This window comes from Xenopus laevis, chromosome 3L, assembly GCF_017654675.1.
Source record: "Xenopus laevis strain J_2021 chromosome 3L, Xenopus_laevis_v10.1, whole genome shotgun sequence".
Classification (NCBI taxonomy): domain Eukaryota; kingdom Metazoa; phylum Chordata; class Amphibia; order Anura; family Pipidae; genus Xenopus; species Xenopus laevis.
In genome coordinates this window covers 145,540,563-145,568,382 of record NC_054375.1, presented here as the reverse complement: position 1 = coordinate 145,568,382, position 27,820 = coordinate 145,540,563, and the positions used below count along the sequence as shown (strand labels likewise).

The 27,820-nt window shown below is 37.3% G+C and overlaps 12 non-coding genes across 12 annotated transcripts; 7 read left to right on the top strand and 5 right to left on the bottom strand.

Annotated features, from left to right (window-relative positions):
- The first annotated feature begins 1,166 nt into the window (after nucleotides 1-1,166).
- trnag-ucc lies at nucleotides 1,167-1,238 on the top strand. Its single transcript has one exon. It is a non-coding gene; the product is annotated as a tRNA-Gly (tRNA).
- Nucleotides 1,239-1,967: 729 nt separating this feature from the next.
- Nucleotides 1,968-2,039, top strand: trnag-ucc. Its single transcript has one exon. It is a non-coding gene; the product is annotated as a tRNA-Gly (tRNA).
- An 862-nt stretch (nucleotides 2,040-2,901) lies between these two features.
- trnag-gcc lies at nucleotides 2,902-2,972 on the top strand. Its single transcript has one exon. It is a non-coding gene; the product is annotated as a tRNA-Gly (tRNA).
- Nucleotides 2,973-3,546: 574 nt separating this feature from the next.
- trnah-gug lies at nucleotides 3,547-3,618 on the bottom strand. The gene has a single exon. It is a non-coding gene; the product is annotated as a tRNA-His (tRNA).
- A 2,495-nt stretch (nucleotides 3,619-6,113) lies between these two features.
- trnav-aac lies at nucleotides 6,114-6,186 on the bottom strand. Its single transcript has one exon. It is a non-coding gene; the product is annotated as a tRNA-Val (tRNA).
- Nucleotides 6,187-11,535: 5,349 nt separating this feature from the next.
- On the top strand, nucleotides 11,536-11,608 carry trnar-ccu. The gene has a single exon. It is a non-coding gene; the product is annotated as a tRNA-Arg (tRNA).
- Nucleotides 11,609-12,481: 873 nt separating this feature from the next.
- trnar-ccu lies at nucleotides 12,482-12,554 on the top strand. Its single transcript has one exon. It is a non-coding gene; the product is annotated as a tRNA-Arg (tRNA).
- Nucleotides 12,555-14,372: 1,818 nt separating this feature from the next.
- trnae-cuc lies at nucleotides 14,373-14,444 on the top strand. The gene has a single exon. It is a non-coding gene; the product is annotated as a tRNA-Glu (tRNA).
- Nucleotides 14,445-19,217: 4,773 nt separating this feature from the next.
- Nucleotides 19,218-19,290, bottom strand: trnav-cac. The gene has a single exon. It is a non-coding gene; the product is annotated as a tRNA-Val (tRNA).
- A 775-nt stretch (nucleotides 19,291-20,065) lies between these two features.
- On the bottom strand, nucleotides 20,066-20,138 carry trnak-cuu. Its single transcript has one exon. It is a non-coding gene; the product is annotated as a tRNA-Lys (tRNA).
- A 1,610-nt stretch (nucleotides 20,139-21,748) lies between these two features.
- On the bottom strand, nucleotides 21,749-21,820 carry trnah-gug. Its single transcript has one exon. It is a non-coding gene; the product is annotated as a tRNA-His (tRNA).
- Nucleotides 21,821-23,373: 1,553 nt separating this feature from the next.
- Nucleotides 23,374-23,445, top strand: trnag-ucc. The gene has a single exon. It is a non-coding gene; the product is annotated as a tRNA-Gly (tRNA).
- The last annotated feature ends 4,375 nt before the right edge of the window (nucleotides 23,446-27,820 follow it).

Sequence of the window (27,820 nt, the reverse complement as noted above, 5' to 3'; positions counted from 1 at the left end):
TGCTCTTTACAATGTTATTAGATATTGTGCCCAATATTGTTTTTTTGCCCATTGAACATAATAATGAACCATAAGCTAGATTGCCCCCAAAACAAAGTTCTGATTAACTTTTCCAAAAACGACTATTTTTTTGTATCAGTGACTTGTAGATGCTTCAGTTTTTTATATATTCACCAGATAGATTCATGGCAAGTGAGACATATAGCTCTCCCTGGAAGTCTTAACATAATCTGTCCTCTCACCGGCAGCTGCTGTTGCTCTCTTGGCGCAGGAGAAATCAAAATGGCAGCTGCTGGACTGCAGCATTGTGACTTTTGTGCAGCAAGAACTTCTTTGCATCTGAAGTCTCATCTCGCGAGACTTTTGACATCACAACCAGGAAGCCCTGTTTTAACTCCTGGCTGGTCCTGGTCTACCAGGAATAAACCCGGGATCTACTGGTAGACTGCAATTGACATTCTGGGCACCTCTGATGTATGGCAATTCCATGCACTTTTCCTTACAGTTGGTTAATGCTCAAATAGGCATGACATTTGAAGCTCTCTGTGTCATACTAGTGTGACGTTGTTACAAGCTTCCCAAGATTCCAATGGTTTGTCTAATAAATAAATCAGGTATTCTGAAGAACCTTCATTGTCTTGGAGTAAAAATAATAAAAAAAATTTGTCTCACAATTTGTCCTCCGTAGACTGCAATGCATTTCTGAAAATTTTCGCAAAACAGGTCAGTTTCGCCCATTACTACTAGGAATGTATTCTTGTTTTCTGTAGGTTGTGCACCACACTTGTCAGAAACATAGTCAACGTTGTTTACAATGGAGATATGCAAAGTTAGTGCTTAAAAAATTGTTAAAACTGACCTTTATTTTGAATTGTGTCTTTATTATGGGAACAAAAATGAATAAAATGAAAAATGGCTCATAGCCATGCAATCCAAGACTCTTCCCTACAAGCCTTTTGCTTGAGTTGTCTGCTTTCAGATGCAGAAGACACATTTTGATGGAACAATACATTTTTCTATTTATCTTCCCTCAGAGAATGGCAGCGTATGACAATCCAGGTGCTATACAACTAAATAAAAGCATGAAAGGGTAAAAATGTATTTAAAAATGAGAAGGAGGACTTCAAAGAGTACAAATTATTTTGAAGCCATTCCATACGCTTATCGCGTTGGTGGTATAGTGGTGAGCATAGCTGCCTTCCAAGCAGTTGACCCGGGTTCGATTCCCGGCCAACGCAGTATCACTTTTTGTTTCCTGCTTGGGGTCCATTTCTAGCCAATACAGTAAGTTCTTATGTTTCATTTCATACTATATATTTGTTTTGCATTGTATGGTTAATCTATATTAAGTATTGAATGCCATGGATAGAGAAATAAGTGAAATTAAACACATGCCACAAATATTTCCCCAACATGAAAGATCTCACCTAGGGATGTGCATTACAATTGTCCGAAAGATGCAAAAGAAATAGGCAATATAATTGACTATGGAAATGTGGAAAGTTGAATTGATACCACATGGCAAATTCTCGCACACTTCATGTAGTATAACTATAGCTTCCAGAATTTGGTGCTACTTTAGATATTATGGAATGCTTGGGTTATAGTTCTTATAGACGAAGAGTACCTGGAGTTTTCAGTTTTGGTTTAACCTTTAAATAACAATAGGTGTAAAAGAAAATATTTGTATTTCTCAAGAAAAATACTTATAAACCAAAAATAATGAGTATGGTTGGCATAGAAGTCTTAAAATCTTGACAGTTGCAAGTTTACTTTTTTGAACATTCAAGTCTCTATTTGTATCCAGTATAAACGAAAACATAAAGTTTCATGCTAGAAGTGGTAGGCCATTTTTCGAAGGTGCTATACAACTAAATAAAAGCATGAAAGGGTAAAAAGGTATTTAAAAATGAGAGGTAGGACTTCAAACAGTACAAATTATTTTGTAGCCATTGCATATGCTTACGGCATTGGTGGTATAGTGGTGAGCATAGCTGCCTTCCAAGCAGTTGACCTGGGTTCGATTCCTGGCCAACGCAGTATCTCTTTTTGTTTCCTGCTTGGGTTCCATTTCTAGCCAATACAGTAAGTTCTTATGTTTCATTTCATACTATATATTTGTTTTGCATTGTATGGTTAGTCTATATTAAGTATTGAATGCCATGGATAGAGAAATAAGTGAAATTAAACACATGCCACAAATATTTCCCCAACATGAAAGATCTCACCTAGGGATGTGCATTACAATTGTCCAAAAGATGCAAAAGAAATAGGCAATATAATTGACTATGGAAATGTGGAAAGTTGAATTGATACCACATGGCAAATTCTCGCACATTTCATGTAGTATAACTATAGCTTCCAGAATTTGGCACTTTTTTAAATATTATGGAATGCTTGGGTTATAGTTCTTATAGACGAAGAGTACCTGGAGTTTTCAGTTTCGGTTTAACCTTTAAATAACAATAGGTGTAAAAGAAAATATTTGTATTTCTCAAGAAAAACACTTATAAACCAAAAATAATGAGTATGGTTGACATAGAAGTCTTAAAATCTTGACAGTTGCAAGTTTACTTTTTTGAACATTCAAGTCTCTATTTGTATCCAGTATAAACGAAAACATAAAGTTTCATGCTAGAAGTGGTAGGCCATTTTTCGAAGATAAAAATGTGTACCTCCAGGCCAACAAAAAAAATTGTTTCTGCCCGGTCTCGAACCGGGGACCTTTCGCGTGTTAGGCGAACGTGATAACTGTTCACACTGTTTCCCCAAGAGACCTGCTTATCTTCAATTGTTATAATGGTTTCTTTGCTTATCTTAAATTATATCAATTCAGGCTCTCTGCATCAGATTAAAAAGCATGAATAGAGTACATTTTTATAGCAGTGATTTTACAAGTGGGCATTGGTGGTTCAGTGGTAGAATTCTCGCCTGCCACGCGGGAGGCCCGGGTTCGATTCCCGGCCAATGCATACAGTGTTTTTAGCGCGTAATATCCCCTTCCTTGTGTCTGTAAGTTACCCTTCTGTTTAGGTTTGCAAGCTCTATGGGACACGGTTCTCCATCTTCTTGCCTCTTTGGCAGCAAGCTCTTAAACTTTATTGTAACTGTACATAACCCCCTGTTTGTTGTACAGTGCCAGGACCCTCCATAAAAAAAGTTTTTTCTAAATTGAAAACCTGATTGGGTTTGTTTCTATTCAAGGTTTGTAAATAGGAGTCAGTATGTTGTATGATGAGAAAATCGAAAATTGTCATGATTTTAGTTAGTTTAACAGTGGGTGCAATTTTGAGTGATAACCATTATATGATCATGGTGACTCCATGTACTTACTGTTCATTGTTAATGAAATAGGATAAAATTTTAGAACAAGGATGAAAACGTGCCGTGACCCAGATTTGAAAGAGGGTTGCTGTGGCCACAACGCAGAGTGCTAACCACTATACGATCACGGCAAGTGTTGACTTATCGCTGTTTATCAAACTTTAATAAATGGATGCTATCGTTTTCTATAGTTGATCAGTATAAGATGTATTTTGAAAAAGATGCCGTGACCCGGATTCGAACCGGGGTTGCTGCGACCACAACGCAGAGTACTAACCACTATACGATCACGGCGAGCTATATCATTTGATGAAGGAAGAAATGGAGACAGAAAGCACATGACAATAACATGTCCCCATGTTGGGCTTTAAAACCTGCAGAATTAGTGTGACAGGCTTCTCACCCAACTACATCAGGAGACCTTTACCTCTTTAGTAGCTTAATGGGTTCAGGCTTCTGAAATCAGAATTCATTTTGAAGAAAAGATTTGCAGGCCACAGGGCATTCTGTTTGCAAGTAGCCCAGCAATTATTTGAATTCTTTGTGGCATGATATATGAATGTGATGCTAGCTAGCTTAAAGGGATTGTTTTTATTATAAGACTGTGAACTTTCCCTTTAACACTAAAATGAATGAAATTAAGGATGGCCACTCAGGGCCCATAGACACCCAACTTAAAACAACACTTACACTTGAGTCATCTGCTTCTAGGCTCTTTGAATGTTTTAGGTACCCAAAGCACCAAAAGCAAATCCATTTACTTGCACAGAAATCATTTGATAACTCTGGCTCAAGCAGTTTGATCGCTATGGTTTTAGGTAACCCAAAGTGTCCAATGTGTTATTAGCCATAAACCTATGCAGGTGCAGATTAACTTCCAGGAAGACTCGGGCATGGACTCTCACTAGGCCGGCACACAATCTACCCCCTTTTCATGCTACTGGGCCCCTTAAACTGTAAGCTCCAAACAACCTCCCTGAGATTGCCCTTATACTAATACACTATTGTATCTGTGGCACTCGGATAGTTTTGACTGCACTGACCTATTTCTGGTTCCTCAGAAATTTGCAACATATAACAATCCTGTTGCTTCTGAACTACAGCTCCCATCTCCATAAACTTTTCACTTTATTAAAGCACACAGCTCAGGGTTAAATAAAATACACATCATAAAGACAACTTTTGACACTCCTTGTGTAGCACAATTAAAACAAACAGAATTCTGCACTGGTTTAGATGCTACAGAACCAGAACTGAATTATGTTTGTTGCAGTCCTGTTACACAAGGAAGACCATAAATTGTACATATGGTGCTTATCTTCTTTGGCTTAACTGTGTAAAAAATATTGGGGATATTTGACACATTATCTACACATCTGGCGTTGGTGGTATAGTGGTGAGCATAGCTGCCTTCCAAGCAGTTGACCAGGGCTTGATTCCCGGCTAACGCGGTGATAGTTTTTGTTTCCTAATTGTGTTCCATTTTGAGTCCAAACACTAAGACGATGTCTATTTTGATTGCATAGATAATGTGTTTATAAATACTTGCATTTATTGCATAGACTGGCTGAATAAATTTGTTAGAAATTGACAAATAAACTAGTATGTGATGAGTGAAACTTTTCACCAAGTTTCACCATAAAAGTTATGGCCATAGACTGTAATGGGTGAAAAAAATTGTCTCGCAATCTGTCGCCCATAGACTGCAATGCATTTCTGCAATTTTCGAAAAACACATCAGTTTCGCCCATCACTACTAAGAATGTATCATTTTTCTCTGTACGTTGTGACCCACAGTTGTCAGAAAAATATGCAGCGTTGTTGACAATGGAGACATGCAAAAAATTTTAATTGTCTCTTTATTATGGGAACAGAAATGAATGAAATGAAGAATGGCTCATAGCCATGCAATCCAAGACTCTTCCCTATAAGCCTTTTGCTTGAGTTGTCTGCTTTCACATGCAGAAGTACACATTGTGATTGAACAATACATTTTTCAATATTTCTTCCCTCAGAGAACGGCACCGTATGACAATCCAGATGCTATACAACTAAATGGAAGCATCAAAGGATAAAAAGATATTTAAAAATGGGAGGGAGGACTTCAAACAGTACAAATTATTTTGTAGCCTTTGCATATGCTTATGGCACTGGAGGTATAGTGGTGAGCATAGCTGCCTTCCAAGCAGTTGATCCGGGTTCATTTCCTGCCCAACGCAGTAACTGTTTTTATTTACTGCTTGGGTTCCATTTCTAGCCAATACAGTAAGTTCTTATGTTTCATTTCATATATGATATTTGTATTGCATTGTATGGTTAATCTATATTATAGAAAAACAAGTGAAATTAAACAAGTGCCAAAAAATAGTCAATATTATTGTCTATGGAAATGTGGAAAGTTGAATTGATACCACATGGCAAATTCTCGCACTCTTCATGTAGTATAACTATAGCTTCCAGAATTTGGCACTACTTTAGATATTATGGAATGCTTGGGTTATAGTTCTTATACATGAGGAGTACCTGGAGCTTTCAGTTTCGGTTTAACCTTTGAATAACAATAGGTGTTAAAAAAATGTTTGCATTTCTCAAGTAAAACACTTATAAACCAAAAATAACGACTATGGTTGACATGAAAGTCTTAAAATCTCGATAGTTGCAAGTTTACTTTTTAGAACATTCAATTCTCTACTTGTATGCAGTATAAACTAAAACATAAAGTTTCATGCTAGAAGTGGTAGGCCATTTTTCGAAGATAAAAATGTGTACCTCAAGGCCAACAAAAAAATTGTTTCTGCCCGGTCTCGAACCGGGGACCTTTCGCGTGTTAGGCGAACGTGATAACCACTACACTACAGAAACTTCATGTATGGTGGTTTTTAGAAATCTGCTCTTCGTGGTAATAGTATTTGAATGGCTAATTTCATACCATTTTTATTTCTTTACATTAGCACTGAAACAATTTATTGTTTTTTTAATAAGTATAGATTTGATAGGTTTCCACAATCAAAATAGATGTTTCAATTTGTCACCTTCTAGGCAGAAAGCACTGTTGGTTACGGTTACATAAGAAATATTTGTTTGTTAAACATAGAAATATAAATTCTTTCATTAATCAAAAGAATATTTAAGTAATATTTCCCATGGAACATAACCCTAGCAATGCTTTTATGAATGTAGATCATAATGGGACAACATCACTTAGGGCTGAACTCCACGGCGCAAAGTCTTCAGATGCGCATGTGACAAGATAGATGCACCGTACCTTTCATACACCAGTGTTTGTCTATGAGATGACTGACTGCCATATTTGTGCAGCAATAGTCCGTTAGTATTACAAACTCTAACTGACAGGTTGAGAAGAGACAGTTGAATTGGCAACACAGTCAGGTTTAGGAACTTTAAGTAGCAATTACTTACAAAATTAGAACTATCAGTGAAAAACAATCAACATGACCCATAGGCAACTCTTAGTGTAGATTAATATTTTGAAAAGAAAATGTTTAGTATCAGTATCACTTTAAGCTACAAATCACTGTTTCCCCCAAGAGACCTGCTTATCTTCAATTGTTATAATGGTTTCTTTGCTTATCTTAAATCGTTAAATTGTAAGTATCAATTCGGGCTTTCTGCCAACAGCCAATTAAGTTAGAAATTTTGTAAATTTTTCTGGCATCAGATTAAAAAGCATGAATAGAGTACTTTTTTATAGTAGAGTTTATACACTGCAACTCCACACGTGAGTGTTGGTGGTTCAGTTGTAGAATTCTCGCTTGCCATGTGGGAGGCCCAGGTTTGGTTCCTAGCCAATGCATGTAGTGTTTTTACCATTTAGGTTGCAAGCTGTATGGGAAAGGGATCTCCATCTTCTTGCCTCTTTGGCAGAAAGCTCATAAACTCGATTGTAACTGTACATAACCCCCTGTTTGTTGTACAGTGCCAGGGCCCTCCATAAAAAAAGTTTTTTTTTAAATAGAAAACCTGATTGGGTTTGTTTCTATTCAATGTTTGTAAATAGGGGTCAGTATGTAGTATGATGAGAACATCTGAAATTGTGATGACTCAGATTTTATTTAGTTTAACAGTCGGTGCAATTTTGAGTGATAACCATTATATGATCATGGTGACCCCCATGTACTTATGGGTTGTTCACCTCTGAGTTAACTTACTGTTCACCTCTGAGTTAACTTACTGTTCATTTTTAATGAAATAGTACCAAATTTTAGAACAGGGTCAATCCCTCCAATCCATCCAATGGCACCAATTGGCATAAATATAAAATGGGTTGTTCACCTCTGAGTTAACTTTTGGTATGATATAGGGAATGATATATTCATACCGCCCCCAACTGTCCCACTTTTCGCAGGACAGTCCCACTTTTAGCTGCCTTTTCCGCTGTCCCAGATAGTTGAGTTAAAGTCCCGCCTCCCTGTGGCTCTCTTTCGCTCTTCCTGTCTTGCGACACAAAGATCCGATTGTACGAATCAATGTACGATCGGACTTTCCCATCTCCCGACCTGCCACTAACCATTCAGATCAAATAAACTAGTTAAAGAACAGATCAGCCAATGTTCTGCCCCTGACAGCAATCGTACGATAGTTATGTCCGACAAAGCTGGTGACAGTCTCCCAGTGAAAACCGTACAATCAGCAATATTACCGAGATATTATTTGGTCCGATCTACCAAACGACCGAACTCCACCGGACGAAAAATGTTGGGACTCTCCCCACACTGTCCGAAAATCAGATCGCATCTTTGCGTCTATGGCCAGCTTTAGTCCCCACCAGGCGATTCGGGGAGATTTAGCTCCCTGGCGACTAATCGCCTCTTCTATGAGGCGACTAATCTCCCCGAACCGCTTCCTCTTCTCCTGCGCCGGCTGTAATGAGAGTGGCCTGCGTTATGACATACGTGGCGCTTCGTTTTCCTCACAAGGAAACTTCGAGCAACTTCGGAAAACAAGCTTGTAGCTGTTACCAGGGCTGTATTAAATGTGTGGTTCATCTATAAGTTAACTTTTAGTATGTTACAGAATGGCTAATTCTAAGCAACTTTCTATAGTTTTTTAATTAAATACCTGCTTCTTCTGACTCTTTCCAGCTTTCAAATGGGGGTCACTGACCCTTTCTAAAAACGAATGCTCTCTAAAGCTACAAATGTATTGTTTTTGCTACTTTTGTATTCCTCATCTTTCTATTCAGGCCTCTCCTATTCATATTCCAGTCTCTTAGTCAGATCAGTGCATGGTTGCTAGGGGAATTTGGACCCTAGCAATCAGACTGCTGAAATTGCAAATTAGAGAGCTGCTGAAGAAAAAGCTAAATAAGTCAAAAACCACAAACAATAAAAAATTAAAACCAATAGTAAATTGTCTCAGAATTTCACTCTCTACATCATACTAAAAGTAAATTTGAAGGTGAACAACTCCTATAATATATAGGCTCCTAATATCATGTGCCTAGGTTTGTGGCTTTAGGGAGGTGGCTCTTGTTTGCCTGTATAACTGTTTCTTTGACAGCTTAACTCTTGAATCTGATATTCTGACCACTGACAGTTTTTTCATTGAGTTTCACAGTTGTGTTTAATTGATGTGATTTTATTCCAGCGGTTTCCTTGCATTGTTTTTTGGTGCATTTTTTAGCATAGCTTTGCACATTGCTAGTTTGGAGTAGAAAAACCTTTATGCATTTTGGATTGTGTAAAGAAAGGTGCTTTTTGTGGAAGCTGAATTGCCAGTCAAGAAAATTCCTGTGCACTATTGTCATGTTAGGGTCCCTACAGGCCACATACTTTGGTATTCATATTTTCTTATCTTTGTATGTAAGAATCTGTGCAGTAAATTCCAATATTTTAGGAGGATATTTAGAAATGTTATAAAAGCTGCTACATTTTGCCAGTTTGGCAGTTTGGAGTAAAAAGAGTGTTTGCCTATTTTGGGTTCCTCACAGTGTGTACTTTCCAAAATGTATGGTTTGGAAAGGAGATGATCGGATTATTGCTGGCTATACTGTGAAATGATTTATGCTACCAGGGGCAAGGTAAGGGCAATGAAAGGGCAAGGTGTGCGGTTATCATTAATTTGCAGTGCTCAGCATTGAATCAGGAAAGCTGAGACTTGAAGGCTGAGTAACGTGACTGGAGGGGTAGATCTAAGCAAGGTATACAGGCAGGACGAAGGAGTGAATAGAGTCTTACTTGAAGGGTGAGAAACATACCAAGTGAAGCTGCATTTTTGTGAATGTTTGTGTTAAATGGGAGTGACTTATGAGGGAGTGGCCATAAAGTGGGTGTGGCCAAAAATTTTGCCACGCCTCTTTCTTAATCTCAAATGTTGGGAGGTATGATATATTGAGACACTTTGCAATTGGTTTTTATGGAAACCATATCGAAATGTTTATGTATTTTGAGTTATTTAGCTTTTTATTCAGCAACCATGCATTGATTTGACTAAAATACTGGAATATGAATAAAATAGCCTCTAACATATAGCTCTGGGTAGGGTATAATCAGACCACAAAAAGTATAAGAAGTGAACCAATTGATCAATATGTTAAGTGCTTGGAAAGAACTTTTGGTATTTTAATAGGGAGGTATACCCTTTGTAAAACAACTAGCGCCCAAACAGGGACTTGAACCCTGGACCCTCAGATTAAAAGTCTGATGCTCTACCAACTGAGAGGTAAGGGAGCAATATGTGGGGTGACAAGGTAGAGGTTGGGTTTTTTAGTTTGGTATTTTCTGAATTATTTGGCAATTTGTTCCCTCTTGCTCTTAGGCTTGCAATTTTTACTGCTGTATGTTTGGTATGGCTTAAATACTGTAGCAACGAGGGAGAGTTTAGAATGTCAGAAGAATGGGATAGTAATAGTAGAGGTTAGAGATCATAAAAACAATAACACTGAAACTTTAGAGTCAACCGTTTTTTGTTACCAGATACAACAAGATAGCATTTTCTTTGCAGGCTGGGAAGAGGCAAATAAAATTATAATAATTCAAAAGCCATATAAAGGAACCAACTGATAAGATTTTCATCATTAATACTTATTAAGAGTCACAACTAGAAGAAGAAAATGCATTATTTTTACTATAACCCAGCCCATAGAAAACAAATACTACATATTAGCACACATAACACATTCATTTCTCTAGAATTTGCATTTCTGCATATAGGCAAAAATAACATGTATGTAGTGGGTACAGGGCTGCCATAAAAAATCATGGGGCCTGCACATTTTCTAGGCTTCCCTCCCCCACCCATTGGTACAAAGGCCATGCATACACAACTACTAAAAAAATTAGAGTCCCCTACAAGTTAAAGAGGAAAAACATTGGTGGCCACATAGCCCCTACAAGTTATAAAAAACATCAGTTGCCAGCCCCCCTCCCCCTACAAGTTATTAAAAAAACGAACATTAGTGACCAGGGTCCCTACAAGATATAAAAAAAGAAATTGGTGGCCAGGAGACCTTAAAGCTATATTTAAAAAAATGCAGTCCAGGGCCCCTACAAGTTACATTAAAAAAATTGTTGGCCAGGGTTATAAAAAGTTATAAAAAACAAACAAACATTGGGCATTGATGAACCAGGCTTATACGAGTAATTAAAAGAAGAACATTGGTGGCCAGGGCCCCTACAAGTTATATAAAAAGAATTGGTGGCCAGGGCCCCTATAAGTTATAAAAAATTTAAGCTTAATGCCGCAAAACAAAGGGCATGTTAAACTGAAGGTAAAAAAAATATATTTTTCAGTCATCCTGTTGTATGTAAAAATGCATGCTAATTGTTTACCTCTAAAACCATAATCATATGTTTGCATTTCAAGTGTTTCTTGTCTGCTCTTAGTTAAATTCGGGGCTGTATTTACATAGCGGTCACCCCTAGGCCCACTGCTGTTCACTGCCCCCATCCCCTCCCCTTTATTCATTCAAATTTTCATTATTGGGACCAATAGGGACCCGGGGATTGGAGCACGGGAAATTTAAAAAACTGTTGTATCTCCTGCGCATCCCCAGTGTTTTTGAACCAATGTGGGTGTGGTTGGACAGCATACCCCTAAAATCCTGCCGCCATAGGCCCGGGCCTTGGTGGCCTTTCCACAAATCCAGGCCTGGTTAAATAAAGAGGGATCAACTTTTCTCCCCAAAGCTCAGGCAACAGACTTGCTTTTCATGCACACAGCACTAAAAGATAAAACAATTAGTGTTCATATGCCCCAGTGGCCTAATGGATAAGGCACTGGCCTCCTAAGCCAGGGATTGTGGGTTCGAGTCCCATCTGGGGTAAACAATTTGTGAGGTCATTTAGACACGTTTGGAGACCATTTTCCTTGATAATAAAAAGACTCATCAGTATCTCTTTAAATTCATTATTTTAATGCTTAACTTTAAACCTATCAATACTTAGTGGAGTCTATAACATCTATGCACCTTCTGCCAATCTTTCTTCAAGGGGTTTGAGATTTGCTTCTATGTGTACTCTGTGCCTCATGTTTCCATTAAATGAGATATCTGTCCCCTTAAAACTGATGGCTTCACACAATCTTCTACTGTCTGAAATATATCAAAATCCAGTTGTGGAATTGAAGTTTATGCCTCAAAACAAAGGGCAATTTAAACTTTAGCCCTGTAAAAATAAGGCAGGAAAACCAAAGCACAGATTTATCAGCTTGAATGTGGTTGTTTAGACTTATCTGGAGGCCATGTTCCCTGGTTATAAAAACATGTCAAACTCTTCTTAGTATTTCATATCCACCATTCTTATCACCCACTTCACTTGAAATTCACATTTTTATATGATCAAATGATTTTTAAATGCATCCTTCTACACTTTGAAGATGTAAGAGGAAATCACTGCTTATATCAATATTGAGTTGTGTCTATAAGATCTGGGCACTTTCTGCAATGCTTTCTTCAAGGGGTTTGGGATTTGATTCTCTTTATTAGTAAAGGTGGCTTTAGATGAACCAATAATATCATACGAAACTAAGTTTCTTACGTTATTCGACGATCTGACTGATATTGACAGAATACTTGGATACCAATTTCGAAGCCACCCAATCGGCCATTGTTAGTTTTGTATTTTCTGAATTATTTGGCAATTTGTTCTTTCTTCCTCTTAGGCTTGCAATTTTTACAGCTCCATATTTGGTATGCTATGCCCCAGTGGCCTAATGGATAAGGCACTGGCCTCCTAAGCCAGGGATTGTGGGTTCAAGTCCCATCTGGGGTGAAATCTTTATGATCTTGAGTGTGGTCATTTAGACACATCTGGAAACCATTTTCCTTGATAATAAAAAGAATCGTCAGTATCTCTTTAAATTCATTATTTGAATGCTTTACTTTAAACATATCAATACTTATAAAATCTATGCACCTTCTGCCAATCTTTCTTCAAGTGGTTTGAGATTTGCTTCTATGTTGTAGTAACTCTGTCCTACTCTATTTTTTCATCTTTAGAAGTATTTTGGATTTCATGTTTCCATTAAATGAGATATCTGTCCCCTAAAACTTATGGCTTCACACAATCTTCTACTGTCTGAAATTTATTAAAATCCAGTTATAGAATTGAGGTTTATGCCTCAAAACAAAGGGCAATTTAAACTGAAGATACATTTTTTTTTTCAATTTTTCAGTCATCCTGTTTTATGTAAAATGCATGCAAATGTTTGGCCTCTAAAACCATAATGATATGTTTCCATTTCAAGTGTTTCCTATCTGCTCTAAGTTAAATGAAGAGGGATAGACTTTTCTCTCCAAACTCAGGCAACAGACTTGCTTTAATGGACACAGCACTAAAAGTTGAAAGATTGCATGTTCCATTAGTGGCCTAATGGATAAGATGTGGGCCTCCTAAGCCTGAGATTGTGGGGATGAGTCCCATGCGGGGTAATATTTGTAATAGAGGAAGAGATTCTTGCAATTCTTAAGTACTTATGAAACTTTAGCCCTATAAAAATAAGGCAGGAAAACCAAAGCACAGATTTATCAGCTTGAATGTGGTTGTTTAGACTTATCTGGAGGCCATGTTCCCTGGTTATAAAAACATGTCAAACTCTTCTTAGTATTTCATATCCACCATTCTTATCACCCACTTCACTTGAAATTCACATTTTTATATGATCAAATGATTTTTAAATGCATACGTCTACATTTTGAAGATATAAGAGGAAATCACTGCTTATATCAATATGAGTTGTGTCTATAAGATCTGGGCACTTTCTGCAAATCTTTCTTCAAGGGGTTTGGGATTTGATTCTCTTAATTAGTAAAGGTGGCTATAGATGAACCAATAATATCATATGAAACTAAGTTTCGTAAGTTATTCTGTGCGTGTATGGTGGGAGACGATCTGACCGATATTGACAGAATACTTGGATATCAATTTTAAAGCCACCCAATCGGCCATTGTTAGTGCTGAATATTCAGATATAGGTATAATTCTATTGTTTCTACCTGTATATCAGCTCTACACCTGTGTATTGAAATGAGCAATCTTTCCTGGAAAGAATGTAATTGTATCATCTATAGCCACCATTACTCTGTCCTACACCATTTTCTTATCTTTAGAGTTTCTGGATTTCGCCTTTTTCATTTTGAAATATTCTGTGCCTCTTGTTTCCATGAAATGTAGTGGAATGGAAAATCTGTCCCCTTAAAACTGATGGCTTGACACAATCTTTAGTCTACCATAGTTACATATAGCTACATAGTTACGTTGGGCTGAAAAAGACTAAAATCTATCAAGTTCAACTTCTCCAAATGAAACCCAGTGCACATACATACACACATTCACACCAACATCTCCACATACTCACATAAAATACCAATATCTATACTAATTGTAGGTTTTGGTATCAGAATAGCCTATAGTTATTATGTTTTTTGAAGAAATCATCCAAACCTACGTGCCTTCTTGAGAGTGCTGCCATTTTTAGGTAGCACTTGAGGCAAAGTGCATTCTGCAAGTCTTTGCACTCCAAAAAGGTAATTATATAGCAGTGCAACCAATATGTTATTTAAATGCTAATGTAAATTAGAACCATATCTCTCCCTGGTGGTCTAGTGGTTAGGATTCGGCGCTCTCACCGCCGCGGCCCGGGTTCGATTCCCGGCCAGGGAAGAAGCTTTTTACTCACTGCCTTTTCATTTCAGTGTAAGAAATGAATTTGTATACTAGTATAGAAACAATGATTCTAAAGAAATATGAAGCACTCAAAATAAACTTAGAACTTTGATAACTGTCTCTTCACTGTTTGATTTTTATACCCATTAAGTAATTCTCTTTCTCATCCTCTCTCATGCTTTTCTCTGTCCGGACTGAACGATGACTTGTCTACCAACAGCTGCTCCTGTCAAACATGGAATCTATAGCTGCTGTACTCATCTCAAGCAGGAACAAAAAATAGGCCAAATTCAGTGGAGTAACAAGTTAGCTAGTTAGAGTGAATGTGATATATTTGCATAGTTCCATAGTTATGTTGGGTTAAAAAAAAGACCAAAGTCCATCAAGTTTAACTCTTTCAAATCAACCAACCTATACACTCACATAAACTATACATACCATATACTATATATACCAATATATACCAACTGCGGATTTTAGTATCATAATAGCTTTGGATTTTATGCTTGTCCAAGAAATCATCCAAGACATTCTTAAAGGCATTAATAGAATCTGCCATGAAAACAACAGCCACCATGGCATTCCACAACCTCACTGTCCTCCCCATGAAGAACCCTGTACTCATCATCAAACATAAATTCTGTTCCTCTAGTCTAGAGGAGTGGCCTCTGGTGTGTTGATCATTTTAATGAGAAAAAAAAATCTTCTTTCTGCAAATTCCAAGACACCCACGAATTGTTTTCATTTCTTTTTTCGCACCATATAAGACAATTATCCACAGATCCATCTGAATTTAGGAAACATCCAACACACTGCCATTTAATGCATAACTCACATTTATATTATTTCTACCAAAGTGCATAATTTATCAGCATTGAACCTAATTTTCTAATTTGCTGAATTAGTCAAGTCACTCTGCAAAGTGGCAGCATCCGGCATGGAACCTATAGTTTTGCACAATTTACTATCATCAGCAAAAATAGAAACTTTAATTAAGACACTAGTTGAGAAGCAAAGCACCGAGTACAGAGCCCTGCGGTACTCAACTAACAACACTGGTCAGATTAGAAAACATTCCTTTTACCACCAATCTTTATCTATCCTTCAGCCAGTTCTCTATCCAAATGCAAACTATGTTCCAGTCCAATATTCCTTAATTTTACCAGTAACCTTCTGTGTGGTACTGTATCAAATTCTTTAGCAAAGTCTAAGTAAATCACATCCACTGCCATCCCAGAGTCAAGATTCCTGCTCACCTCCTCATCAAAGGCAATTAAATTAGTCTGCCAAAATCTGTTATGCAAAAAAGACCATGCTGCCAAAAACTCATAGTATTATGATTTGCAATTAAGTTATACCCCTTCGTAAAGCTTTCCAACTACCGATGTCCGATTAACCAGCCTATAGATTTGAAGCTGACAACAGGATTCCTTTTTTAATATTGGCACCACATTAGCATTTCACCAGTCAGCACCATGCCAGATCTCAATGAATTAAGGATAGAGATTTAGCAGTATGTACACGAATTGCAGCACTCCAATTTGGTCTTAAAACCGCTTTTATTCCACAAATAGCATAGCGACGTTTCGGATACAACAGATCCTTTTTCAAGCTAAAAACAAAGTATCATCATCACTTCCTTTATACCCACAGACCCCTAGTGGTAATCACATAGTTTTACATACATTATACATTACTAGATCACACTTTCATTGATATAGCTTTACTTATAGAATAAATCTATCTCCCATGTATTCCAGGTATCAAAAACCTAGGACATAATAATTAGAATATCTTAGAATATCTTATCTCATTAGGAGAGATTCAATCGGCAGTCTATTGGTCATTCATTCAGTGGTCTATTCTGCATCACCAATCGGTGTTTCCTGTCGATGTTCTATAGGGGATAAGGAGTATAGGAAGATAGAAGCAATAATTAAAACAGAATAAATACTTATTAAAAACAATACATGACCCATCTATATTACTGTACTTAAGTCGTATTCTTTGTTCATACCCTTAGGGCTTAAAGTCTCCAGTCTACATATCCAACTTGCTTCACATTTAAGTAATAATTTTATACGATCCCCCCCTCTCCTGGGTTTCAGCACTTGCTGCAATACTTGGAAACGTAACTGTGCTACGGCATGGCCAGCCTCCATAAAATGTAGGGCTACTGGGCTTTGTTTCACTTTTCTCCTAATATCTGATTTGTGTTCGCCTATTCTATCTTTTAGTGGTCTTGTGGTTTGTCCCACATACATAAGTCCACAAGGACATTTTAAAGCATAGACCACGTACGAGGACAAGCAGGTATGATACCCTTTTATCTTGATCGCTGTACCTCTATGAGGATGATATACAGTGTCCCCTTTTAAACAGCTGTTGCAATGTTTGCATGTCAGACAGGGAAAAGTGCCGTTTTTCAACACTCCCAAAGTTTCCTGTCTGGATACTTTCTCTGGGCCAACATCAGCCTTTACAAGTCTGTCTCTCAGGGACCATGCTTTCTTGTATGCAAGTCTTGGCGGTCTTTGGAATATATTCAAACAGGGAAACTCAACTCCCAGTAAACGCCAATGCTTGCAGACAATTTTGCCAATATGGCTCGATAGATTATTAAATTTACTGGAGAAAATCATTCTATCATCCTTACTTTTCATGGTCTTTTTCTTGGTGGTCTGTCCAATCATGATTTCCCCTTTACATTTCTCAAGAGTTCTGCCCGGGTAACCCCTATTTAAGAATTTTTTCTTGGATGTCTTGGTGTATAAGCATGAAGGTAGATTGGCCACAGATTTGTACGTAAAACCAACGGACAAAAATACCCTATTATTACATTCTTCTTTTCATCCATCCCACATAAAGCGATCAGTTCCAAAATCGCAATTCTCGAGAGTAAAGAGGATTGTCTCAGAAAAAGAGAATTTAACTGTAAGACTAAATGAAATGGAGAAAAAATTCTTAAATAGGGGTTACCCGGGCAGAACTCTTGAGAAATGTAAAGGGGAAATCATGATTGGACAGACCACCAAGAAAAAGACCATGAAAAGTAAGGATGATAGAATGATTTTCTCCAGTAAATTTAATAATCTATCGAGCCATATTGGCAAAATTGTCTGCAAGCATTGGCGTTTACTGGGAGTTGAGTTTCCCTGTTTGAATATATTCCAAAGACCGCCAAGACTTGCATACAAGAAAGCATGGTCCCTGAGAGACAGACTTGTAAAGGCTGATGTTGGCCCAGAGAAAGTATCCAGACAGGAAACTTTGGGAGTGTTGAAAAACGGCACTTTTCCCTGTCTGACATGCAAACATTGCAACAGCTATTTAAAAGGGGACACTGTATATCATCCTCATAGAGGTACAGCGATCAAGATAAAAGGGTATCATACCTGCTTGTCCTCGTACGTGGTCTATGCTTTAAAATGTCCTTGTGGACTTATGTATGTGGGACAAACCACAAGACCACTAAAAGATAGAATAGGCGAACACAAATCAGATATTAGGAGAAAAGTGAAACAAAGCCCAGTAGCCCTACATTTTATGGAGGCTGGCCATGCCGTAGCACAGTTACGTTTCCAAGTATTGCAGCAAGTGCTGAAACCCAGGAGAGGGGGGATCGTATAAAATTATTACTTAAATGTAAAGCAAGTTGGATATGTAGACTGGAGACTTTAAGCCCTAAGGGTATGAACAAAGAATACGACTTAAGTACAGTAATATAGATGGGTCATGTATTGTTTTTAATAAGTATTTATTCTGTTTTAATTATTGCTTCTATCTTCCTATACTCCTTATCCCCTATAGAACATCGACAGGAAACACCGATTGGTGATGCAGAATAGACCACTGAATGAATGACCAATAGACTGCCGATTGAATCTCTCCTAATGAGATAAGATATTCTAAGATATTCTAATTATTATGTCCTAGGTTTTTGATACCTGGGAGATAGATTTATTCTATAAGTAAAGCTATATCAATGAAAGTGTGATCTAGTAATGTATAATGTATGTAAAACTATGTGATTACCACTAGGGGTCTGTGGGTATAAAGGAAGTGATGATGATACTTTGTTTTTAGCTTGAAAAAGGATCTGTTGTATCCGAAACGTCGCTATGCTATTTGTGGAATAAAAGCGGTTTTAAGACCAAATTGGAGTGCTGCAATTCGTGTACATATTGAATTGGAGGTATGTGAAGGTGAACATACTTGTTGCGTGCACCCAAGCAAGACAAAGGATTGATTAGCATATAGAGTGCTGGATAACCACTGTGAATGTAGAGATTTAGCAGTCACAGAGCTAAGCTCGTTTAGTACTCTGGGATGAACACCATCTGGTCCCAGACTAATAAACTCTGAAATATAACAAAATCCAGTTGTGTAATTGAGGTTGAATGATGCAAACCAAGACGGCATTATGTTGTATGTTTAAATGCATGCTAATTTTTCTCCTCAGAAACCATAATATGTTTCAAGTATTGCCAGTCTGCTTTCAAGTACCTGGAGTTTTCAGTTTCTGTTTAACCTTTGAATAACAATAGGTGTAAAAGAAAATGTTTGCATTTCTCAAGTAAAACACTTATAAACCAAAAATAACGAGTATGGTTGACATAAAAGTCTTAAAAGCTCAACAGTTGCAAGTTTACTTTTTTGAACATTCAAGTCTTTATTTGTATCCAGTATAAACTAAAACATAAAGTTTCATGCTAGAAGTGGTAGGCCGATTTTCAAGGATAACAATGTGAACCTCAATGCCAACAAATTTGTTTCTGCCCGGTCTCGAACCGGGGACCTTTCGCGTGTGAGGCGAGCGTGATAACCACTACACTACAGAAACTTCACGTATTACAAACTTTACAAATCTGCTCTCCATGATAAAGAAATGATAGAGTATTTGAATGATTCATTTCATACAATTTGTATTTCTTAACATTAGCACTGAAATTTTTTTTGTTTTTGAATAGGAATAGATTTGATTTTCACAATCCAAATTGAAGATGTTTCATTTTGTCACCTTCTAAACAGAAAGCACTGTTGGTTACGGTTACAGAAGAAATAGTTGTTTGTTAAACATAGAAATATAAATTCTTTTATTAATCAATATAATATTTAAGTAATATTTTCCATGGAACAGAATGCTAACAATGCTTTTATGAATGTAGATCATAACGGGAAAAAATCCCTTAAAGCTGAACTCCACGACGCAACGTCTTCGGATCTGACGTGCTGAGAGGAAGAGCATGCAAGATATTTCTATTACTTACATTATATTCGGTGCATCCATCTTGTCGCATGCGCAGTGCGTCGGATCTGAAGACGTCGCCCAATGGAGTTCAGCCCTAAAAGACCTCACATTAGTAAAGTATGGTCACTCCTGCTCTAGTGTCCAAATTGAAGGTGTATTTGTTTAGACTTTTTAACAAATGTAGAAAAACTTGGGCATAATGATAGAAAAGAAGAGGTATTTTAAAATGTTATACATTTAATGTGATTCAAATTAATTTAAAATTCCTGAAAATCATCACTAGTAAGAATAAAATATTGCAAAAGGAAAGATTTGCCAGATTGAAGAAGAAAAGGAAGGTTGTTATATAAGTGGGGAGAAAATTACACGCCCAACGTGGGGCTCGAACCCACGACCCTGAGATTAAGAGTCTCATGCTCTACCGACTGAGCTAGCCGGGCAGATGCGATGTACTGGGAGTCTCCTGGGCAGATGTTATTAACTCTCACTCTAAAGTGATCATAGACCTGTGTTTTGTAAAATGTGCCTGAAATGGGCTAAAAAATAAACTATCTGTACCTTTTAACCTTTATACTGCCAAGAACGTAGCTCCTACTTTCTGGAATAAAAAGGCTTTAAGCACCTGGAACGTGGGAGCTTATGTTTTTCAGAAGAAGTCCTTGTACCCCGCACTTTCTGCTTCAAATTAGTGTGGAGCGGTGCTGGATGCCTTAAAACCCCCAAGGCAATGAGCATACTCACCTGTCATGCTGACCTGTCCCTCTGATAGTCAACTAAATGACCCCAAATCACAGAGATGTCATCAAGATGCGGCAACTGCAGGGGTATTTAAGAGCCTCACCCTCACCCTGGATGTCATGAAGTATTCCAGCTGTCATCCAGTGCCAGTCGAGATCTGCTTGCCTGCACTCAGGTACCACCTTTTACACACTTATTACACACATATAACACACTTACTGTTTTTGTCTACTTTTACAATTTTTGTAGTTTTTTAAATTTTTCCCACTTAGCTTCCATACACTTACACATACATACAAACACACACACATACATACACACACACACTTTTTGCAAGTGTGAAAACATAAAATATTTTTACTTTGCCTTTATTTTCTATATTCAGCCTTTTGCCATAAAAACTGCTTATTTGACTGTTTTTTACACTAATCACTAAGTTTGATTGGTTTTGTATATTATTGAATTGATATATTTCATTGCACTTTCTGTGATTTTATTGTATTTTTAGCCTTGTTTTGCTGTATATTTACGGGTTTTGCTTATTCTTGAATAATATTTAATGAATATTTATTTTATTTATTTTTCCTCTTACTTTTTATTGCTTTCTTTACACTTATTTTGCTAGTGATCAGATATTCACACATCATAATTATTCTTTTATAACATTGTCAGTGATTTTATTGTGGTTTCAGTTGTGTTTTGTTGTTCTGCTTGTAACAGATTTTTCCTGATTGTTCTTGATCTCCATTGTTCTTGATTGTATCTGCTGAGTTTTCAGTTCTGTGTTGGTCTTTATTTTCAGTGGTTTCATTTATTATTACAGTCCTATCATAGTTTGACTAGTGATCAGATACTCAACCAAATTACACAAAATAATTACTGATCAGTTGGTTTAAGATTGAAGTTATTGAATTTTTATTATTTGAAGTTTTTGAGTTAAAGTTCTTTTGCTTTTTATTCAGCGGCTCTTCAGCTTGCAATTTCAGCAATCTGGTTGCTAAGGTCCAAATTCCCCTACCAACCATGCATTGATTTGAATAAGAGACTGGAATATGAATAGGAGAGGCCTGAATAGAAAAATGTGTAATAAAAAGTAACAATAACAATAAATTTGTAGCTTTGAAGAGCATTTGTTTTTCAGACGGGGTCAGTAACCCCCATTTAATTCAGAGCTTTCTGAATAATGGGTTTCCGGATACCCTGCTCTCACTTTTTATTCTGGTTCAAGTCATTATCACTGTTTATCAAACTTTAATAAATGGATGCTATAGTTTTCTATAGTTGATCAGAATGAGATGTATTTAGAAAAAGATGCCGTGACCCGGATTCGAACCGGGGTTGCTGCGGCCACAACGCAGAGTACTAACCACTATACGATCACGGCGAGCTGTATCACTTGATGAAGGAACGAACGGAGACATAAAGCACATGACAATAACATGTCCCCATGTTGGGCTTTAAAACCCGCAGAATTAGTGTGACATGCTTCTCATCCAACTACATCAGGAGACCTTTGCCTCTTTAGTAGCTTATTGGGTTCAGGCTTCTGAAATCAGAATTAATTTTGATAAAAAGATTTGCAGGCCACAGGGCATTCTGTATAGTGTGTATATTGCATGATATCATGTATAAAAGTTTGACCATTCTTTCGTTTGTTTGCTCTTTATATTCAGGCATGGTATGGCCGTATGGGGCAACATTTCTGAGGGCTTCCATTGGGGCAGAGAGGAGGGACTGTTGTACGAGGTTCTGTCAAATCTTATTCCAATGGCGACCTGACCAGAGAGTATATGTAGGTACAAACATTCACCGAGTCTAGTAACCCATAGCTACAATAGCATTGACTGGGGGAATGATATGGAGCCAATGTTTGTGCATGTTATGATATTGTCATTATTACAAGTCTTTTTCTATTTATGTTCCTGACACAAACACAAACTTGCACTAGGGGCAATTGTATTGTAATATAAAAGGCCCTACATCTTCAGCATGAGAAAAGCACAATCACACACACTGCAGCAACAATGAGGCATCTGTATTCTTTTTGCTTGGGGAATTCTGTTTGCAAGTAGCCCAGCAATTATTTGAATTCTTTGTGGCATGATATATGAATGTGATGCTAGCTAGCTTAAAGGGATTGTTTTCATTATAAGACTGTGAACTGTCCCTTTAACACTAAAATGAATGAAATTAAGGATGGCCACTCAGGGCCCATAGACACCCAACTTAAAACAAGACTTACGGTTGAGTCATCTGCTTCTAGGCTCTTTGAATGTTACATTTTAGGTACCCAAAGCACCAAAAGCAAATCCATTTACTTGCACAGAAATCATTTGATAACTCTGGCTCAAGCAGTTTGATCGCTATGGTTTTAGGTAACCCAAAGTGTCCAATGTGTTATTAGCCATAAACCTATGCAGGTGCAGATTAACTTCCAGGAAGACTCAGGAATGGACTCTCACTAAGTCTGCACACAATCTACCCCCTTTTCATGCTACTGGGACCCTTAAACTGTAAGCTCCAAACAACCTCCCTGAGATTGCCCTTATGCTAATACACTATTGTATCTGTGGCACATGGATAGTTTTGACTGCACTGACCTATTTCTGGTTCCTCAAAAATTTGCAACATATAACAATCCTGTTGCTTCTGAACTATAGCTCCCATCTCCCTAAATTTTTCACTTTATTAAAGCACACAGCTCAGGGTTAAAGAAAATACACATCATAAAGACAACTTTTGACACTCCTTGTGTAGCAAAATTAAAACAAACAGAATTCTGCACTGGTTTAGATGCAACAGAACTGGAACTAAATTATGTTTGTTGCAGTCCTGTTACACAAGGAAGACCATAAATTGTACATATGGTGCTTATCTTCTTTGGCTTAACTGTGTAAAAAAAAATTGGGGATATTTGACAAACTATTGACACATCTGGCGTTGGTGGTATAGTGGTGAGCATAGCTGCCTTCCAAGCAGTTGACCCGGGTTCGATTCCCGGCCAACGCAGTCCCAGTTTTTGTTCCATTTTGAGTCAAAACTGTAAGTTGTTATTTGCCTTTCATACTAGATGATGTCTGTTTTGCATTGAATAGATAATGTGTTTATATATACTTGCATTTATTGCATAGACTGGCTAAAGAAATTTGTTAAAAAATTGACAAACTAGGAATTAGTGATGAGTGAAACTCTTTTTGTTTCCTAATTGTGTTCTATTTTGAGTCAAAAAAGTAAGATGATGTCTATTTTGATTGCATAGATAATGTGTTTATAAATACTTGCATTTATTGCATAGACTGGCTGAATAAATTTGTTAGAAATTGACAAATAAACTAGGAAGTAATGAGTGATGAGTAAAACTTTTCACCATAAAAGTAATGGGCATAGACTGTAATGGGTTTCGCCCATCACTACTAAGAATGTATCATCTTTCTCTGTACGTTGTGACCCACAGTTGTCAGAAAAATAGGCAGCGTTGTTGACAATTGAGACAAAAAAAATGTTAAAACTAACCTTCATTTTGAATTGTGTCTTTATTATGGGAACAGAAATGAATAAAATGAAGAATGGCTCATAGCCATGCAATCCAAGACTCTTCCCTACAAGCCTTTTGCTTGAGTTGTCTGCTTTCACATGCAGAAGACACATTGTGATTGAACAATACATTTTTCAATATTGCTTCCCTCAGAGAACGGCAGTGTATGACAATCCAGGTGTTACACAACTAAAGCTCCCATCCCACTAAACATTTATTTAAGTTGGGTGCATCAAAGGCTAAAAATGTATTTAAAAATGGGAGGGAGGACTTAAAATAGTACAAATTAATTTCACCTTCTAGGCACTGTTGGTTATGGTTACATAAGAAATAGTTGTTTGTTAAACATAGAAATATAAATCCTTTCATTAATCAAAATAATATTTAAGTAATATTTCCCATGGAACAGAATGCTAACAATGCTTTTATGAATGTAGATCATAATGGGACAACATCACTTAGGGCGGAACTCCACGGCGCAAAGTCTTCAGATATGAAGCGCATGTGAGAAGATAGATGCACCGTACCTTTCATACCCCAGTGTTTGTCTATGAGGTGACTGACTGACATATTTGTGCAACAATAGTCCGTTAGCATTACAAACTCTAACTGACAGGCTGAGAAGAGACAGTTGAATTGGCAAAACAGTCAGGTTTAGGAACTTTAAGTAGCAATTACTTACAAAATTAGAACTATCAGTGAAAAACGATCAACATGACCCATAGGCAACTTTTAGTGTAGATTAATATTTTGAAAAGAAAAATTTTAGTATCAGTATCACTTTAAGTTACAAATCACTGTTTCCCCCAAGAGACCTGCTTATCTTCAATTGTTATAATGGGTTCTTTGCTTATCTTAAATTTTTAAATTGTAAGTACAAATTCAGGCTCTCTGCCAACAGCCAATTAAGTTAGACATTTTATAAATGTTTCTGGCATCAGATTAAAAAGCATGAATACATTAAATACATTAGGCAACCACATGTGAGCATTGGTGGTTCAGTGGTAGAATTCTCGCCTGCCACGCGGGAGGCCCGGCCAATGCAACAACTTGTTTTTTTTTTAGTGCGTAATATCCCCTTCCTTGTGTCTGTAAGTTACCCTTCTGTTTAGGTTTGCAATCTCTATGGGACACGGTTCTCCATCTTCTTGCCTCTTTGGCAGCAAGCTCTTAAACTTTATTGTAACTGTACATAACCCCCTGTTTGTTCTACAGCGACAGAGCCCTGCATAAAATCTTTTTTTTTTTTTAAATAAACCTGATTCGGTTTGTTTCTATTCAATGTTTGTAAATGGGCTCAGTATGTAGTATGATGAGAACATCTAAAATTGTGATGACTCAGATTTTATTTAGTTTAACAGTGGGTGCAATTTTGAGTGATAACCATTATATGATCATGGTGACCCCATGTACTCACTGTTTATTGTTAATGAAATAGGATCAAATTTAAAACAAGGATGAAAATGTGCTGTGACCCGGATTTGCTGAAGCCACAATGCAGAGTACTAACCACTATATGATCACGGCAAGTGTTGACTTTGGGGTTGATTCAGACATTTGGCCATGTGTTTTTTCCCTTTTTTTGTTGAAACCAATTGGTGGCAGTTTACATTCATATTCTAATTGGAACCATGTAGCAATTTGTGTACTGTAAGAATGGGACTTTGACTTTGCTCCCAGAACTGCTTAATTGGTTGTTCCAGGATTATTTAATTAAGCAAGTAATTATACTTTGTTCTAAACAAATGCTAAAGAGACTCAGATGAGGCTTAATGAGGTAATAACAGACTACTAGTGTTGGGGTGTCCGCTAAAATAACGAAGTATGATCAAAAAGGGAGCACAGGGGACTTCTCCCCACACTACAAGAGTCTGAAAAGATCTATAAGCAAATGATAATAATTAAATGTCAAAGTAACATAAAAAGCAATTTTTATTCACCACCATGCCATATTGAACAAGTGAAATTAAAAACATTTAAAATAATAAGCAGCGCTGCATATAAAACTGAAGGGATCCCTTCTAAAAGGACAAAAACCCAAAAGCTGGTTATGTTAACCAACTCAGGAAAAAATTAGCATGCTACTAAGTGTGGTAATGAATGATCAAATTAGTAATGAAAAATGTAATGAAAAAGTTCAATGACAAAAATGTAAATAAGCGCTTGTAAACACGTTGGTTCGATGAGGTTCAATTAAATAAGTCCATCTTGATCCTAAACGAAAAAAAGGTCCAAAACTCGTGAATAGATAGCATGCAAATATTTCCCTACTTCATATTATATAAGGCAGATTCGCGGGGTAGACCCCTGAGTTTTGGTATTTGTGGATTGATATTGAAATAATTCCAATCTTGGATTAATGCTTGCTGGACGTGCTGGGGTCTGTATAGGTCTGGGGAAAGGGGTAGCTCACCTGCAGTAGGCAAAAGCGATTAGGCAGTCCAGGTAAGTGTATCACAGTGTGTATTCCCAAGGACATGCTAACTGTTCATAGATGCTACATCCACCACTCTCTATAGCGGTTCTGTAACCCTCATAAGAGATGTATAGAAAATATACCAACCGTATATCGGGTTGCGCTCACGGACAACTCCGAAGATCCTTGGAGCCCCTTCCGAAGATCCTTGCGGCCCCTTCCAATTTCAGCACTGCTCCCTCCTCAGCTCACTGCCCTCTCTCCTCGGCATCTCATGGAGCTTGTGACATCACCGATGTCTCTTGTCGCGAGACTGCGGCAAAAAACCTAGAAAGAGCGAAAGAGAACCACAGGGACGCGGGACTTTAACTCCACTATCTGGGACAGCTGAACAGGCAGCTAAAAGCGGGACAGTTGGGAGTATGAATATATCATTCCCTATATCATACCAAAATTTAACTCAGAGGTGAACAACCCATTTTATATTTTTGCCAATTGGTGCCATTGGATGGATTGAAGGGATTCACCCATTCTAAAATTTGATACTATTTCATTAAAAATGAACAGTAAGTACATGGGGTCACCATGATCATATAATAGCTACCACTCAAAATTGCACCCACTATTATCATACTACATACTGACCCCTATTTACAAACATTGAATAGAAACAAACCCCTATTTAGTGCAGACACAGAATGCTGTGATATAAAGATGCAATTCCTTCTCTCCAACAGTTAGGAGAGTTGTAAAATTCCAGCTTAACTCTTGAATCTGATATTCTGACCACTGATAGTTTTTTCATTGAGTTTCACAGTTGTGTTTAATTGATGTGATTTTATTCCAGTGGTTTCCTTGCATTGTTTTTTGTTGCATTTTTTAGCATAGTTTTGTACATTGCTAGTTTGGAGTAGAAAAACCTTTATGCATTTTGGATTGTGAAAAGAAAGTTGCTTTTTATGGAAGCTGAATTGCCAGTCAAGAAAATTCCTGTGCACTATTGTCATGTTAGGGTCCCTACAGGCCACATACTTTGGTATTCATATATTTTTATCTTTGTATGTAAGAATCTGTGCAAGGTAAATGCAGTAAATTCCAATATTTTAGGAAGATATTTAGAAACGTTATAAAAGCTGCTACATTTAGGGAAGCTTTGCAGTTTGGCAGTTTGGAGTAAAAAGAGTGTTTGCTTATTTTGGGTTCCTCACAGTGTGTACTTTCCAAAATGTATGGTTTGGAAAGGAGATGATCCTATTATTGCTGGCTATACTGTGAAATGATTTATGCTACCAGGGGCAAGGTAAGTGCAATGAAAGGGCAAGGTGTGCGGTTATCATTAATTTGCAGTGCTCAGCATTGAATCAGGAAAGCTGAGACTTGAAGGCTGAGTAACGTGACTGGAGGGGTAGATCTAAGCAAGGTATACAGGCAGG